The sequence below is a fragment of the Cupressus sempervirens genome, chromosome 7, assembly GCF_028749045.1.
Source record: "Cupressus sempervirens isolate cs-2001-9-10 chromosome 7, ASM2874904v1, whole genome shotgun sequence".
Taxonomy (NCBI): Eukaryota; Viridiplantae; Streptophyta; class Pinopsida; order Cupressales; family Cupressaceae; genus Cupressus; species Cupressus sempervirens.
In genome coordinates this window covers 722,513,951-722,531,211 of record NC_143124.1, presented here as the reverse complement: position 1 = coordinate 722,531,211, position 17,261 = coordinate 722,513,951, and positions in this window count along the sequence as shown.

Sequence of the window (17,261 nt, the reverse complement as noted above, 5' to 3'; positions counted from 1 at the left end):
TTTAACTTAACAAAGTTTCTTAAATGTCCAAAAATCAAACTTTACCTAGATTGCATGTGAAAAAGAGATTTGTTTTGTTCAATTTTAGAAGCTCCAAATGAAGTGTTTGATATTGTAATGGTTAATTGATCATTGGCATTCAAGATTGGATTTTTTGTTTTAAGCATGCATTCCAAGGAAAGTTGATTTTAATCCATGACATTCAAGAGTGTGTTTTGAGCAACATTCATTCAATGGAAAATGTGTTTAACCATTCAAGTTCATTTTTTTAGCAACATGCATTCAAAGACAAATAATTAAACATTCAAGTTCATTTTTTAGCAACATGAAAACCTGCAAGAAACATGGTTAGTGGTTCCATATGTGCTCCAACCTGCAATGAGACAAAAAAAAAGCAATTTAGTTAGTTAGCCAAAATCTTCAAAAATGAGAGCTTAACTATGGGAAAATTTTTTTTAACTTTTTTTGCTATTTTTTCTACACGTAAAAATGCTTAAATTTTCAAATAGAAATGTAACATAAGCAGGCAGAGACGACAGAACAGATTTACGGCATGGAAAATAGGTGACAAGCAGAGATGCCGATTTGCGCAGATGCGGATTTTCGCAGACGACGATTTTCGCAGACGCGGATTTTCGCAGATGTCGATTTGCGCAGATGCGGGTTTTCGCAGACGTCAATTTTCGTAGACACGGATTTTCGCAGATGTCGATTTGTGCAGATGCAAATTTTTGTAGACGTCGATTTTCGCAGACAGAACAGGTTGCAGACGCCAAAACTGCGCCAAAAAAGCTGAAAAACGCAAAAAAAAATAAAATTAGATGGTATTTCTTCTTCCTAAGTGCGTTCTTTAACTTGCAAAAACAAGCAAAACACCCTCACAACACACTCAAACAACAACAAACATTAGATGGTTAGAAAAATGACATATAGATGAAAATAGATGATTAAATGACCCATAGTGGGGTCCCACCGGGCGTGCCAAAATGTAGAACAAGAATTAGTATGCAAAGAACATTAACAAATAAACATTCACAAACCAAAAACTAAATTCACATATATGCTTAGACAAAGAAAGCAAACAATAAGTGCAAACCTCACAAGAGAAAATACTCCATACTTTCTTGATTCTGTAGATGTGTCCTTTTGCTGTGGATGTATGCTCAAGATGCTCAAAAGCTGCTTCAATGGAGATGGGTAATGGCAAATTGGTAGCTTTGTGAGCTCTCAATTTGGCATTATAAGGGTATGGGTATGGCTTTTGGCTCTCAAAAGGGCATGGTAACTTTAGCTCAAAAATTGTTGATGAAATGGCTTGGGATGGGATTCAATTTATAGGCTAAGGGGTAGAGGGATGGAGGGCTTAGATGCAAGGATGGATGAAGGCTTAAGGAGGGCTAGGATGCACTCAAAGGAGAGCACATGGATTGTGCTTGTTTAGCACCAATGGGAAGGTGACACTTGTCACAAGGAGGATGAGTGTGAGAGGGTAGGGTAAAGGGTTGGTTAAAGGCATGATGAGTGGGGTTGAGTATGTAAGAGGGATGTAAGAGGAATGAGTGTGGAAGAGGGAAGAGTGTGGAAGATGGGTGTAAGAGTCATGAGTGGGCTTGTAAGAGTCTTTATATTTTGTAAGAGCACTCATGACTTAGTGGTTGGGTTTTTTGAGGGGAGACTTTGGTTTGGATTAGGAAAGTCTTAAACTTGTTTAAGGAATGTGACAACATTAGGGGGTGGATTAGGCTTGGGTTTAGGATTAGCTTAGGGATGTTAGAGATGTGCAAGTGGATGGCATTAATGAGGGTGGGTGAGTTAGTGGCTAAGCTTGGTTAGTATGGGTGGATGGGGTGGATTAGGCTAAATGGAGGATTAGAGATAGGTTAGGGGTTTTTGAATTTGAGGATTTCATTTATCGAATAGATTTATTTAATAAATGGGGATTTTTGGAATTAGATAGGAGAAAAGGATTTAATTGATAAATAATAGATTATTTGATTTATCAATTAGGACTATAGATGATTAATTAAATTAATCAACTAGGGAATGACAAAGGATTAATTAAATATAAATTTAATTAATAATGCCTTTTTAGATAACTAAATAGGATTACTAAAATAGTGTAATCAAATTTAGGTGTCTACACATGTTACACTTAGAGATAACATAAATCTTCCGCCTTGCAACTTGAATAAATTTCCATACACATAATATTATGATGAGAAAGCTTAACCACATCATCATCAACATGTCTTCTTCATATCCTCAACCTTGACTCTCAGAATAACAATTCTACTAAGAGATATAACAAGTTTACCAGAACATGCCTCTGTAAACTCTATCTCAGAACAAACATCATCAAAATTTACATAACTTCTTCCAGATTTAACATTTATTCACCCGACATTAACTACATATACTAGATACTTAGAAGTATCTCCCATAACCTTGGATAGTGAGAATACTCAACTAGCCATCTGTACCAACTTAATCTTTTCATTGTTCTTATGTTAGATACCATAGAAAACTGCTATGTTGACATCAATGACAAACATAGTCATGAATGTAACATATCATCATGATAATGATCTAGCCATATATCTACAATACTCCCCCATAGGAATATCATCATCATTCATGCTTTCAACAATTTATTCTTAAGTGACCAATCTTATGACAATCGTAATAGACTATGCCAAGGTAAAAGCACAAACCTGCATCACCTTTTATAAAGGAAAGTGATATTAGAATTTAAACTCTTCAACTTTAACGACATAAAAGTGGCATCTGTGTTTAGAATTTGAAGATGATGTAAACTAATGAAAATATGTAAAATTGGATGAAGTTTATGTCTATAATTTTAAAAAAAAATTTGAGCGAAAATTTTATTTATTTTTTAATTTTTAAAGTCTATTTTTTAATTTTTAAAAAATGCTGAAAATATAGAATTTTTTTCTCGTCAAAAATATATATGTAAATGATCGTATTTTGGTCTAATTATGGAATATGTTAGAGTTGACATGTGTACCTAGTGCACCAAAAAAGAAAAATTGAAATTCAGCCAATACTTTTCAAGTTATAATTGGTCAAAGTCAAAGTTATCAGAAATTGACAAATTTTTTCTCCTGTCAAACTTTTTCCATCAAATCTACGTATTTTTAAAAAAAAATTACATATTCTTGAAGAAGACTCTCTCCTCTAGTGCAACATTAAAAATAATAATTTTTTAACATGATTTACTATTTTTTTCTATTTTTGAATAGACGTCTTCCTGAATCTTAAAATACCTACTTTAATATTTTCAAATTATAACATATTATCCATAATCAAGATAATATAAAATTTATATGATCATAATCTTGACTCCAAGACCTGCAGAAGTATATTTTTACTTTTTTTAAAAACTTCATTTTAGTAGGTCAAACCTTCAAAGTGAGATGTTTAAAGAAGTTCTTATTTTTGCTTGTGTGGTTGCCACTTAGGATGCCACATAGATAGTTTTAGCCGAAAGAGTTTCAATCGAAAGGGTTTCGACCGTAACCCTCGTCGGCCTATCAAACTGCCAGGGGTTAATTTGCTGGTTTCATATCAAATAAATTTCTTTTTTTTTCTTTTTTTCAATAAATATAGAAAACAATGAAAAATAAAAGAGTGTTTTCGAAGACAACAATTTTTGAAGCCATTTTCAACAACTATTTTGTGGATTTAATCAGAACTGCAAAGGATTGAATATTTTTCTGGTGCTTTTTCCCGTCTACTTATTTTTATGTATTCTATTTCGAAGCATTAGCTGGTATGTAGTGAATTCTAAATTATTATTTTTTGTTTCTATAGATTAAAGTATTCAATGGGCAGTAAAAGGAAAAGATCAAGGAAATATGATATAATAAGAGATGACAAAATGAAAGGTCATACAAAACATAACCAAAACCAACCTACTGAGATACTTGAAGAGGATTAGATTCGTGAAGAAAATGAAAGTAATGAAGAGGAAGAAATTGGTACTTCTAATGATAGAAAAAAATTAGAAGGCATAGCAAATTTGATAGATTTGGATGAGGAACTACTTTTTAACCAAATTCCATCTAAAGATATGATAAATGATAACACTATTACAAAGCATTATCAAAACATATGGGATGAATATTTCAAAGATAAAATTATATTTGGACAGGCACAATTATTTGTCAAGTTATTTAGGAGAAAAGATATGAGACATGTTTTGGAGTTGTTGGGTGTTGATAACAGGAAAACCATGAGCATAATATTAATAAAACAATAGTTGAAAAATTGCAAAATGCTTATAACAAAATTGACAACACAACTCAAGGAGGTGATTTGAGTAATGCACGTAGAGAATTGATTACTATATCTAGTAGAAAATTGACACATGAAAATAGGTATGTGCAATTTATGATGTACTACATATATCTAGAAGAACTGTTCAGAGATACATCAAGAGGAGAAATATGCTAGATGATAATATTGAGAATAACTGGGTGAATATTTGTAGAGTTCCTCGAAAAGGCAAAATTTCTAAAGATGTAAAAAGATAAGTTATTGAATTTTGGACCACACGTTCTCATGTTTCTTCCAACAGACGTGATACTATACAAAGTAAAGATGAGACAAGGGCCAAAATCGAATATTGAAAACATTTCATAGATATAATTCAAAGTGAATTATTTCAAACATTCGAGCAAGAATTTTCAAATGTCAAAAGATGTTAGAGAATGTTTGAGAGTTTGCGTCCTTCCTTTGTACACATAAATAAGATGTGTGAAACTTGGTGTCGAAATCATGTTGAATTTGGTCTACACTTGCAATCATATAAAAAAGTTATGGTAGTACTTGATCCTAATTTGGTCATCCCTAGTAGAACAACACAATTTATGAAGTCCATATTATGTGATAAATTAGAAGATTCAGATGAGTTCAAAGTGCAATGCATCAAAAATCAGTGTGAAGATTGTGGAGATTTACGCAAATTTTCAATGCAAATTGAGAATATTAATGAATCAACACCAGTTTCATGGATGAAATATGAATATGAGACATACCAAAATAAGACAGGAGATGAATCCAAAAAAAATGTATTGAAGGAGAGTGAATTGCATTATGATGAGTTTATGACCAAGTTCCATCCATTGATATATCCACATATCCAACATTGTCATGGTGCACAATGGCAAGCTAGATAGTTTCGTAATTCCAAAAATTGTTTTTCACCTAGTTGTATACTTTCAGTTGTAGATTTTTTTGAGAATTATACATTTGCACCTCAAACAGAGCTTCAAGGGCAATATTATCATTCTAAACAAGTAGTAATATTTGTGCAAGTGACCTATAGACATGCACAATTTGAGGTGGATGAGATAGAAAGGTTGGATGAAAATGAACACATCATCATCAAAGAGGCTCATTTCTATATTACTAATGATAGAGTTCATGGTAGGAGTTATGTGGCTCATTGTTTTGCAATGTTCTCTGAAGATCTTAGAGATCATGGAATAAATGTTTAAGAGATCATGGAATAAATGTTTAAGAGCACTGGATTTGGTTTGATGGATGTGGAGGTTAGTATACATGAACTTACACATTTATTTAACTTTATTTTAACTTATATTTATTTGTACATGCCTATTTTGATTTGATACATGTACACAGATAATTGTTTCTACTTATCATTTCATATTCATTGGATAATTCAAATCTACAAAAGCATTAAATTGGTTAGCAATGCAACATGCTAGAACCAATGTTAGGTTTTTACAAATTTCTTTGAAAGTGGACACGAAAAACGAGAGCATGATGGAGTAGGAGCATGTATAAAGCGTGTGCTTTGACAACATGAACTTCTAGGTAAATATGCATTTAATGTGCATGTTTAATGCTAGTAGCATATATTTTTAATTATATATATGCATGTTGTATGTACATGCAGGGAATAGGATAGAGAGTGCAAATCAAATTGTTGAATGGTGCAAAGTTCATTTTGCTACTCGAGATACTGAATACAATAACCATTACTTTTGGGAAGTGAAAGGTGAACTTTATGTTTATTTTTAATGTATTTTTCAAATTATTGAGTTTTTATTAAATATTTTTTTTGAAATATGACAATTATTTTTTGTATTTGTAACAGATATAGATCGATCTAATCCTTACAATTGTCAAACGATTCCTAGTATTAGAAGTTTACATCAAGTGATGACTATAGGAAACCATAAACCTCCAGTAATTAAAGTAAGAGAGAAAATATGTTTTTGTGATGACTGCATTAAGGATAATCTAGTGAGTGTATGTGAAAATATTGTGAATGGATATGTTTCACATTGGGATTTGAAGGAGATAGTTAGAAAGCCTCCTTTTGAAGATGTTGACATTGACATTGACATTCATGATCCTATATATTCAGTTGATTATGAGCACATTTCTAATTTAGTTATGGCAGGTTTGTGTGCATCTACATATATATCAATTAATATACATGTATATTCATTTTAAAATTAATTTATATTTATCTATTTTTATATACATGTAGGAGATATTTGTGTAGTTCAAGCCTTACTAGATAATGCAGAAAATGTGGACTATTATCTTTAAGTTGCACAAAAGTAAAACACAAGTTGCTACAAGGAATTATAGATGTTGATGAACAATCATATCCAATTGGATCAATTGTTATTGAAGGAATATATTATCAACAAACAAGGGTAACTGATAGTGGTATTGAGTTTATTGAATATAAGCTTGGAGGAAAAGTTTTACATTATAGTAACCATGTTATAGCAACAAAGTTACAATTTGAAGCAATACAAAGAAGAGTATGTCATGGAAATCAAAAGTGGTAATTGTCTATTGAAGAACATGAAAAAATTCTAGAGATAATAAAAAGTAGAGAGAATCCTAACAATACAATGTTTGTGGAGCTCTAGTTTACATCTGTACTTATTGTGGAGCTCTAGTTCAGCTATGTCTATATAGCTCTTATACTTTCACATTTAATGTTGACAGGATATTTGTTTTATAAATTTTTATACATTGGATCATTTATCTTGGATATGCAAAATTAGACGTGTTTCAAGTTATTTTTATTTAAATTAGACATGGATATCTCATCTAATACAACCTCTTAGGACCTCCCCTTAGGACTACCTATTACCTAACCTCCTCTTAAGACCGCCTATTAGGACATCCCCTTAGTACCACCTTTTAGGACCTCTTCTTAAACAACCCCTTTAGTTTTTCTATGTATTTATATACATTGTTTATGTTTTCTTATGATTGTTAATGCTCTTATGTATTTATGTATATAATCTTTATGTTCTTATATGATACATTCTTTATGTTTGTGTATAATCTTTATGTTATTATATGTATCAACTTTTATTAATTAAATGTTGTAACATGCATTCTTTAGGTCATACTCTTTATATGTTCTTATCTACATGTATATGTTATATTCTTACCTATGTATTAATCTACATTCTTATATATGTATAATTTATGATCTCCCCTTAAGACATGTCATTAAATATAGTTAATTATAATTAGATTAAGGCATTTTAAAAAACAATAACATATACATAAACATGAATATTGAAAACATACATGTCTACATTTAACATGAACATCTTTACATACATCCATGGAATAAATATACATTAATCTACATTCTTATGTATAATTTAGAATCTCCCCTTAAGACATGTCATTAAATATAGTTAATTACACTTAGATTAAGGCATTAAGATGAATAACATATACATGAATAACACATACATAAACATAAATAAAATAATGAATATTGAAAATATGTATTACATTCTTTATGTTCGTATGTATTCTTTGTGTTCTTATATGTATTAAATTTAGTGATTAAATGTTGTAATTCACATCATGTATTCTTTAGTACTAGTACTCTTTATGTTCTAATTTAAGACAACCTCTTAGGAACCTCCCCTTAAGACAACCTCTTAGGACCTCCCCTTAGGACTACCTATTACCTAACCTCCCCTTAAGATCACCTATTAGGACATCCCCTTAGTACCACCTTTTAGGACCTCTCCTTAAGACAACCCCTTTAGTATTTGTATGTATTTATATACATTGTTTATGTTTTCTTATGATTGGTAATGCTCTTATGTATTTATGTATATAATCTTTATGTTCTTATATGATACATTCTTTATGTTTGTATATAATCTTTACGTTCTTATATGTATTAACATTTATTAATTAAATGTTGTAACATGCATTTTTTAGATCATACTCTTTATATGTTCTTATGTACATGTATATGTTATATTCTTACCTGTGCATTAATCTACATTCTTATATATGTATAATTTAGGATCTCTGCTTAAGATATGTCATTAAATATAGTTAATTATACTTAGATTAAGGCATTAAAAAAAATAACATATACATAAACATGAATATTGAAAACACACATGTCTACTTTTAACATGAACATATATACATACATCTATGAAATAAAAAATACATTTTAATCTACATTCTTATGTATAATTTAGGATCTCCCCTTAATACATGCCATTAAATATAGTTAATTACACTTAGATTAAGGCATTAAGATGAATAACATATACAGAAACATGAATAACACATACATAAACATAAAAGATTAAGACATTAAAAGATCAATTTAACATGTACATAAGACATTAACTAGTACTCTTTATGTTCTTAAATATGTATTAAATTTATTGATTAAATATTGTAACACATACATTACAAAATAACACATGATCTATGAAATAAAAATATGAATATTGAAAACATACATACATTCAACATGAACATAAGACATGAACGTAATATGCTCATCTATGTAAAATAACACATCTATGAAATAATGTATGTACCCATGTAAAATGTATCCAAAATACCATATAAAGTGTTTCCAAAATACCACATCAAATGTCTCTAAAATACTACATGTATCAAATGTATCTGAAATAACATGTACATCCATATAAAAGTATCTGAAATAAGACATGTATCTGAAATAATACATGTATCTAGAATAACATACATCTCCATATCAAAGTCTTTGAAATGCCATGTATATATATATATAATGTCCCAACATCAATAAAACAGACATGTGTAAACTAAGATCAACCACATCCCCCTCCTGATCCATGACCCCAAAAGGCTCTATGATATGGATCTGAACCCTATGTCAAATGAAAGAAATTTGTAAAATTATAAATTATACATGTATAAGTGCATGTATTATATCATATGTACAATATATATCTATCAAATATATAATAAAAAATACATAACATACCTATGACTCATGTCATGCCGGCTCTATCAATGTCTGAAGATCTCCAAAACATAATAGACTATCACTAAGACCCTATAGAACACACATGTACATGTACACAAGTTAAATTGAATCACTCAAGAATATGTATGTATAGACCCTAGTACATACATATAAAAGATCTTGAGTACACTAAAAAAACTGTATACATGTGTAAATTATAGTAACAAATAAATATAAATATATATAAATTTATAATATTTACCGTAGCATCATGTAATGCTCTTCCAATATGACTGATATTTGAATCATGTAGTGATAGACTAATACATGAATCACAAAATGCAGGTGCTCTAAGGCCAGGTTGTGCAGGAGCAGGTGCTACAGGATCCTGAGTAGGTGTGGGGACAGGTGTTGTATGGCCCTCTATAGGAGCAAGTGTTGTAGAATGTGGAGGGATATCCTCCTATCTTTGTGAGGGTTGTGATCCTGTTGTGCGTGACAAAATATGGTTGATGTGTCCACCAATATCATGAAGAGGAATCCCCGTGATTGTTGACAAGGCCTAATATGAACCAAGAAGATCATATGCTAAATAAGATGCCATATGACACAATGCATCCACATCTGATATAGTCAAAACCTCTAGTGGCGATGGTATATCTACTATCTCATACAGATCAGCAACTCCTATGCTAGAGGATGCACTGTTGAAATAGGACCATGAGATCGTAACATATATATGCCACATCTATCTAAAGATATCTCTTGTAAGTGTGTAGTAACTGTGGCAATGCTAGAAAATATCTAACTCCTAACAATATCATCAGGAATAGTCAAACCCGTAGCAGTCATCTGTGGACCTCACGGCATGACCAAAAGGTTTGGACCCACCATTGCCCATTTATTAACGAGCGTAGTGGTGTCTGCAGGTCTAAATCTCTTTGACAATCGGCTGAGGCCCTGTCCAACATGACTTGGAAAATTTGTATAATTGACATCATGATGTAAATGAAATTCTGCAAACAATTGTTTGCAAAAATAAAGAGGAAACTCATCCTTCTGTGGCCACCTGTGATGCCCAGCTAACCACCAAGGATATATAAATCGGGCAATGAGTTGATCTATACACTTCATCACTGAATAACCTCTAACCCTAGGCCTATCTGTATAAAACAGAAACGTAGTCTTCACCATAGCAGTGGAGACCTCACCATCAATCTGTGTATACTTCACAGTGCCAGTGAAACTGTGAGAAAGGGAAGAGTAAAATGTCTCAATACTAATATCATCAAATGGGTTGTACGTAGAGATCATCTTGATCATCTGGCATAACTCATCTCTAATAGAAGTAATCTTCTCCCTATTAGGGAGAGTGGTAGAAGCCAACAGTGTAGAATGAAGATAGTCGAGAGCACAAGATAACCTAGCAATAGTATCTGCAAACAAATGTTGTCTCTACTTAGAGGATGATGTAGGTCTATGTGTTGTGCCTGACTCAGCACTATGACCCCCTCCCTAAACACTAGCCTCCCTTGAGGATGTAGGTGCTCCACCAGTACCATATTCCATAATGATGTATGCAAAGATCTCTATCTATAAATGTAGAGTTAAGATATACATACATAAGTACATATAAAACTAAAAGTTAAATTTAATTTAAAACATGTATGTATATAAATATGTACACAGTTGAATGTAACTAAAAATATGCACATGTAATTTAGTACATCTAGCTCATGTATGTGAACAAAAAATATGCATGTATGTTATTTAGTACATATAGGTTTACTATGTTAATGTTTTCTAAAATTAACTAATTTTTAGCTATCTTGAGGTCTTAACAAGTTTTCAAAGTTTCATGTACATGTTATTATAGTTTCCAAGTTTTATAAGTTTGAAGTTGGTTAAATTTTAAGTTTTCAATTTTGAACAACTAGAACTTATTCTAGTTTAGTTATACCTAACGTTTCAAGTTACATGTTAGTTATATATATATATATAGGTTTGTACTATGTTAATGTTTTATCAAGTGCAATTACTTTAGTTATCTAAGTCTCAACCTGAATTTTATATGTTTGATCATGTAAAATCTACATTTATGATTAAATGTACACATTTAATTAAAAAATACTATATAGTTTTATATCTTTAACTTATCAAGATCTAACTATATAAAGAAAATTAACTAGTCTAAATAATCAACTACTAAAAAAAACACTTAAAATATAATTAATTTAATTACTAAAACACTTAAAAACAATTAATTTAATTAATGCTAACATGTAATAACTAAAAAACATAAAATAAAACAAAAAATAAAAAATAAAAAATGCACTTACCCGTTAGCGCCGAAACACTCTAACAACTTGAAAACCAAAACAATGAAATGACTGTTGACAAGTGATTTTTTGGGTTTTATAAATCCGTCGGGATTACAATCAAAATCCTTTTGGCCAAAACAGTTTTAGATGTAACCCCCCCGCCACGTCAGTGTAGAAAAGCACCACATCTGAATGGTCGTACTCGTTTCGATCGAAACTGTTACGGTCGAAACCCTTTTGGCCATAACCCTATTAGATATCACAAACAGTGACACAAGTTTGTGCTTTACCTGCTACCATTCATTCAACTTTTTGATTTTCCTCTAAAATGTGTCCTTATGCAATTTACTGCAATATGACCATACTCTCCACATAAATGACAATCGTACCATGTATTATAACCCCAATTGATCTTGTTACTAGGTACATTGCCTTGATTCTTAGGTGTCTACTTCTTCTTAGCATTAGATCTACAATCTTATGCTCTATGACCATACTTTTGACATGAATAACAATATCCTTCAAATCTAGAAGCAACTAGTGTCTTACTAACCTTTTCCCTACACTCATGTGCTTGATGTCCTTGTTTATTGCATTTGAAACAATAACCATTGAATTTGGGTTTGGGGTTTGTCTTACCAAACTTGCTCCTGCAAACATTTGTTGCGTGGCCTAGTTTTCCATAATGATAACATGTAGGCCTCTTGTTCTTTGGCTTTGCATTCATTTGTTCTCCTTTCTTGGTATAGCCTAGTCAAGAAGCATCATAAGGTCTACTCTATTCTCTCATCTATTCATAAAGTATCCTTATTACTTCTTTAGGTTTGTTCATCCTTTCAATGAACTCCTTCTTAGCTTTCAACTCATTCTTCAATTTGTCATTCTTAGATTTCAAATTTATGATCTGAAGTCTCTTTAGACTGGTGTTCTCTTAAGTAGCCCCCACTAGCTAATTGACCATGTCGAATTGATTATGTGCCAAAGTTTGCACTTCAATAATCTTTTCATCCAACCTTGTAGTCATCTGCCTCTTATATTCTTCAATCCTAGATTTTTATTCTTCAACCTTTTTCTTTTTTTCAATGACTTCACATAATCTTATTGACATCCTTTCATGTTCTCTCTTCAATGCTTTTATTTCTTCATTCAGATTGTTCTTCCTTTCCAATAGATCTATTATTGTTGCACCAATGTCGCTTTTTTTTCCTTCATTCTATATGTCCTCAACACTTTCTTCCTTGTATTATGTGTCATTGTGTTTAATTTCCACCTCCTTTCTTTGTCTCAAGATCTTGCTTAGTTTCTCTTTATCAACCTTGACTTTCTTCAAGGAAATATGCAAATCAATCTTATTCTCAATTGTCTTTCCCAGTTTATAGACTTCCATCTTCAAGATCTTATTTCTCAAGTGGTTATAATTTTGATAAGAGAACTAGGCTTTGATACCAATTGCTAGAAATCTAATGGGAAAGTAAAATACTAAGAGGGGGGATGGGGGGGAGGGGGGTGGTGAACCAAGATCTCTTTAACACTTTAACATTTTAAACAATGAAATATATATGATAACCTCACCATTAACCCTTATCTCAATATTACTACAAACCAAAAAATAATTACTGTAATATAATATCGAATCTAATATTTACTTCCATGAATAACACTCACAACACATAAATAACTCATAACACATGACACAAAGATTTGGTTACACAAAAACCCTCCAAGGTGAATATAAAACCACAGTGGGGGTGACACCCAAAAAATCTTCACTACTGCAACAACAAAAATTTCTTGTTAGGGATACAATTTTGATCACTTTTGATGATCTACCCTTATGAGGGGTCTGGCCATTAAGAAATTTACAAGAATTATTTATTCTACCTTGATTAAGGGATTTTACCTCACAACTAAGTAAGTACTCTATTAAAACAACTATGTTAAGAAATTTACACCCTAAAACACTTGTTTGAATGCATCAATACCGATCCTTTGGTTTCCACTATAATGTTGATAACATATCTCCTCTATATAGTTACTGATTACTTCTTTGATTTGATTTGTCACTAATTCTTCACTTCACTGCTTCTCTACAATGCTCAATCACTCTTCTTGATTCACCTTCATACTTCACATATAACCAAATACTTAGTCACATACCACACATATGAAATAGGTCATAAACCCTTCTTAAATAGTTATCTCCATGATCATATTAAAACATCTCCAACACACAAAAATGGTTTACCTTAATGTTTGTGTCATTATAAACAATTATATCAAACTGTCTTACTTGAAACTTGAGCTTGATGATGCTCGATAATGTCTAACCTACATGTTGTCACTCAGGTTGAATTCTCCTTGACATATTCTATTTTACTCAGCCTCTATCAAACTTGGCACAAGAATGAACTTGGCTTGTATACAAATCTTTGATAACTTAGCTAATACTGGAGCACTCGATGACCTCTGAATTACTTGGCAATAACTACTACTCTTTATGAACTGAAATATATACAAGTCCTCCATTATATTTCTCAACCTATATAGGATGAATCGGTCACAATGATGATAGACCAACCTTTCCTAATGAATGGCTAGGTTTTTTAAACTAACCAAAAATAGCATGATTTCCTTGAGGATCAATGCCAAGGAATATGATGTTCTGCAAAGGTTTAAAATTGTGGATGTAGCACTAGTCCACCTCTCTCTCAATTCTCTCACAACCACCATCATTTCCTTTGTATAGATAATATCAAGGATTTTCACATTCTAGATTAGGGCATTCAAACAAAGAAATACATATTAAAATCAATATTTGAAAAGGGAGAAAATAAAGAATATTTATGCTCATAGTGTCATTGAGGGTGACATGGAATGAGGGCCTACATAATACATGGCACATGTATAAACATCATGGGATAAGAGGGTCCCATCATAAAGATAAGCAAAAATATTTGGGATATTACCATTATGGATGCTAGTACATATCCAAAAGGAAAGAAAGACCTAAGATTGTGCACACAATTCTGATAGGTAGTGGAAAAATGATGTGGATAGATGTCATGTATAGACCATGTATATGTGGAATATGTTGAGGGGTGGAATATTAGAGGAACTGTGATGGCCCTTGACTTGATACACAAATATAGTGAAGCAAAATAATGCTTATGAAAATCTATCATAAGGATAAGTCCTCTTCAATACGTTTGTTATACTAAATGATACACCATTGTGAGATAACAAGAATCATGTCATACTTATGATGGAGAGAACATGGATTGACCAGTATTAGAGTAGGTTGATATTCAAGTAGTGAACATTATAATGATTATAAATATTGATATAAAAATAAATCGATAAAGCATGAAGACATGTATATTATTGACGATGACTAAAGATATGTGTATAACAATCAGTCTAAGAAGACATTGAGTACGATATAAATAAATGATAAATAACAAACATATTGATTAAGATTAAGATTGATAATTATCCTTCAAATAAGCATTCACTAATGATTAATAGCCTAAAGTTTTTTAATTAAAGATTATGAAAAGAAACAAACTATACGAGTGATTTAATTAACCATTTTAAGATTAATGATGTGCATCACTAATGAGAATGATTATGCATAAAGAAAATTATTAAGATAATTAGTATCACTTGTGTAAAAATACAATTTGTTATAAGAATGATGATTGATAGGAGATGTGTCCTATCAAATATGAAGAAATGAAATCCTTTCAAATTGCAAGCTATAAGGAGAAAATCAATCTCATTCGAACAAGGAATATGTATAAGGCTACATTGGAAAGAGAGGGAATATATAGAGAATATTGTTTACTTGATTTCCAAGGGTCTTGGTCATATTGATTTAGAAGGAATATACTATGATGAGATGGTTTCTCTACTGGTCAAGTAATTATATCAAATAAAGGATTATGATTCATGAGATAAAGTTTCATGTACGTAGGTTGGAAGACCTTATGTGAATATCTAGACTATGACATTCCTAGATAGATGGACACTTATTGAACCAAGGAGCATGACTTGTTGTGAAGAGGTCTATAACACCTTGCTCAGGAACCTAAAAGAAATAAACCTAATATGTAATAAAGTTCACTAAACTATTTTTTTATAATTTTAAACAACATCAAAGCAACAATGTGGAAGCAATATACACAAACATAATAATTACACATGTGTAATTACAATACATAATTCATTCCTTAAGGGTTCCTTTATGTTAAGTCATGTTTAAGAAGTTTGTTAATAAGTTTTAATCATAAGTACATTGTCCATAATCATAAAATAAATAACACATACACAATTTCATAAGTATAATTGATATGATAAAGCACATCATAATTGTATACGTGAGTTGTTAGCATGTTAAGAGAAACCAAATTTAAATAAAGCTTCTACAAACTAATAACAAACATAAACTTCAAGATAGACAAAAGAGGGTTCCTAATTGGGAATATGAGCCATTGAAAGACTCTCCCAATATGAATGGCTCTTTGTTGATTCGCTATGTCTAGTTAAGGTTTGTGTTTTAGGGATGTATGCTCAAGATTGGTGCTCAAATTTGCTTCAATGGAGATTCTTGGATTTTGGGTGTGGATAATGGATGTAGATGTAAAACCTATTCTCAAAATGGCATTATGACTTTACTTGATGGATTGTGACCAAAATGGCTTGGGAGGGGATTCCTTAAATAGGCAAAGGGCTTGAAGGATCGATGACTAGGATGGAAGGAAAGGAGAAAGCTTATGGAGGGCTCAGATTGAATGAGAGGAGAGCACATGGATTATCCTTCATTATAGCCAATCAGGGAGTGACACATATCATAGGGTCATTGGTTAGAGAAAGAGGGGTTGAGGGGTCAACAAAGGAGGCTCAAAGCTCATAATGGCTTGTAAGAGCAATAAATGGGCTTGTAAGAGTCATTTATGGCTTGGTGGTTGGGATATTTTGAGGGGATAGACTTTAGCTTGGCTTAGGAAAGTCTTAATCTCATTTAGGATTGTGCAAATGACTAGGGATGGGTTAGGCTTGGGTTAGGATTATATTAGGGATGTTAGAGATGTGCAAGTGGATGGTATTGATGAGGGTGGGTGAGTTAGTGGCTAAGCTTAGTTAGTATGGGTGGATGGGGTGGATTAGGGGTTAGGATAAGGTTTAGGAAGGCTTTTGAATTTTAGATATTTTATTAAATGTTTTATTTAATAAAATGGGGAGTATGGAATTAAATTGAATAGATTTAATGATTTATTCAATTTAATAGGGCAAGAGGGATTTAATTGATAAATTGATTTTGGGTGATCATTTGATTTTATCAATTGGACTATAGTTAATTTAATTAATTAATTAACTAGGGGATGACAATTAATTAATTAAATAGTAAATATTTAATAAATAATGTCTTAGGAGATGACTAAATATGATAAATTATTGATGTAATCAGATTTAGGTGTCTACATTTTGCCCCTCTTTGACATAGTGTTGAGACAACACTATTTGAAAGAAGTTCAAACATAAATGATATGAAGAAGACTTTATGGAGCAACATTTTTGCCCCAATCTTAGGTAGAAGAGGAGAGAATGGACTGCATGATGCCCCCTCAAGAAGGTGGCGG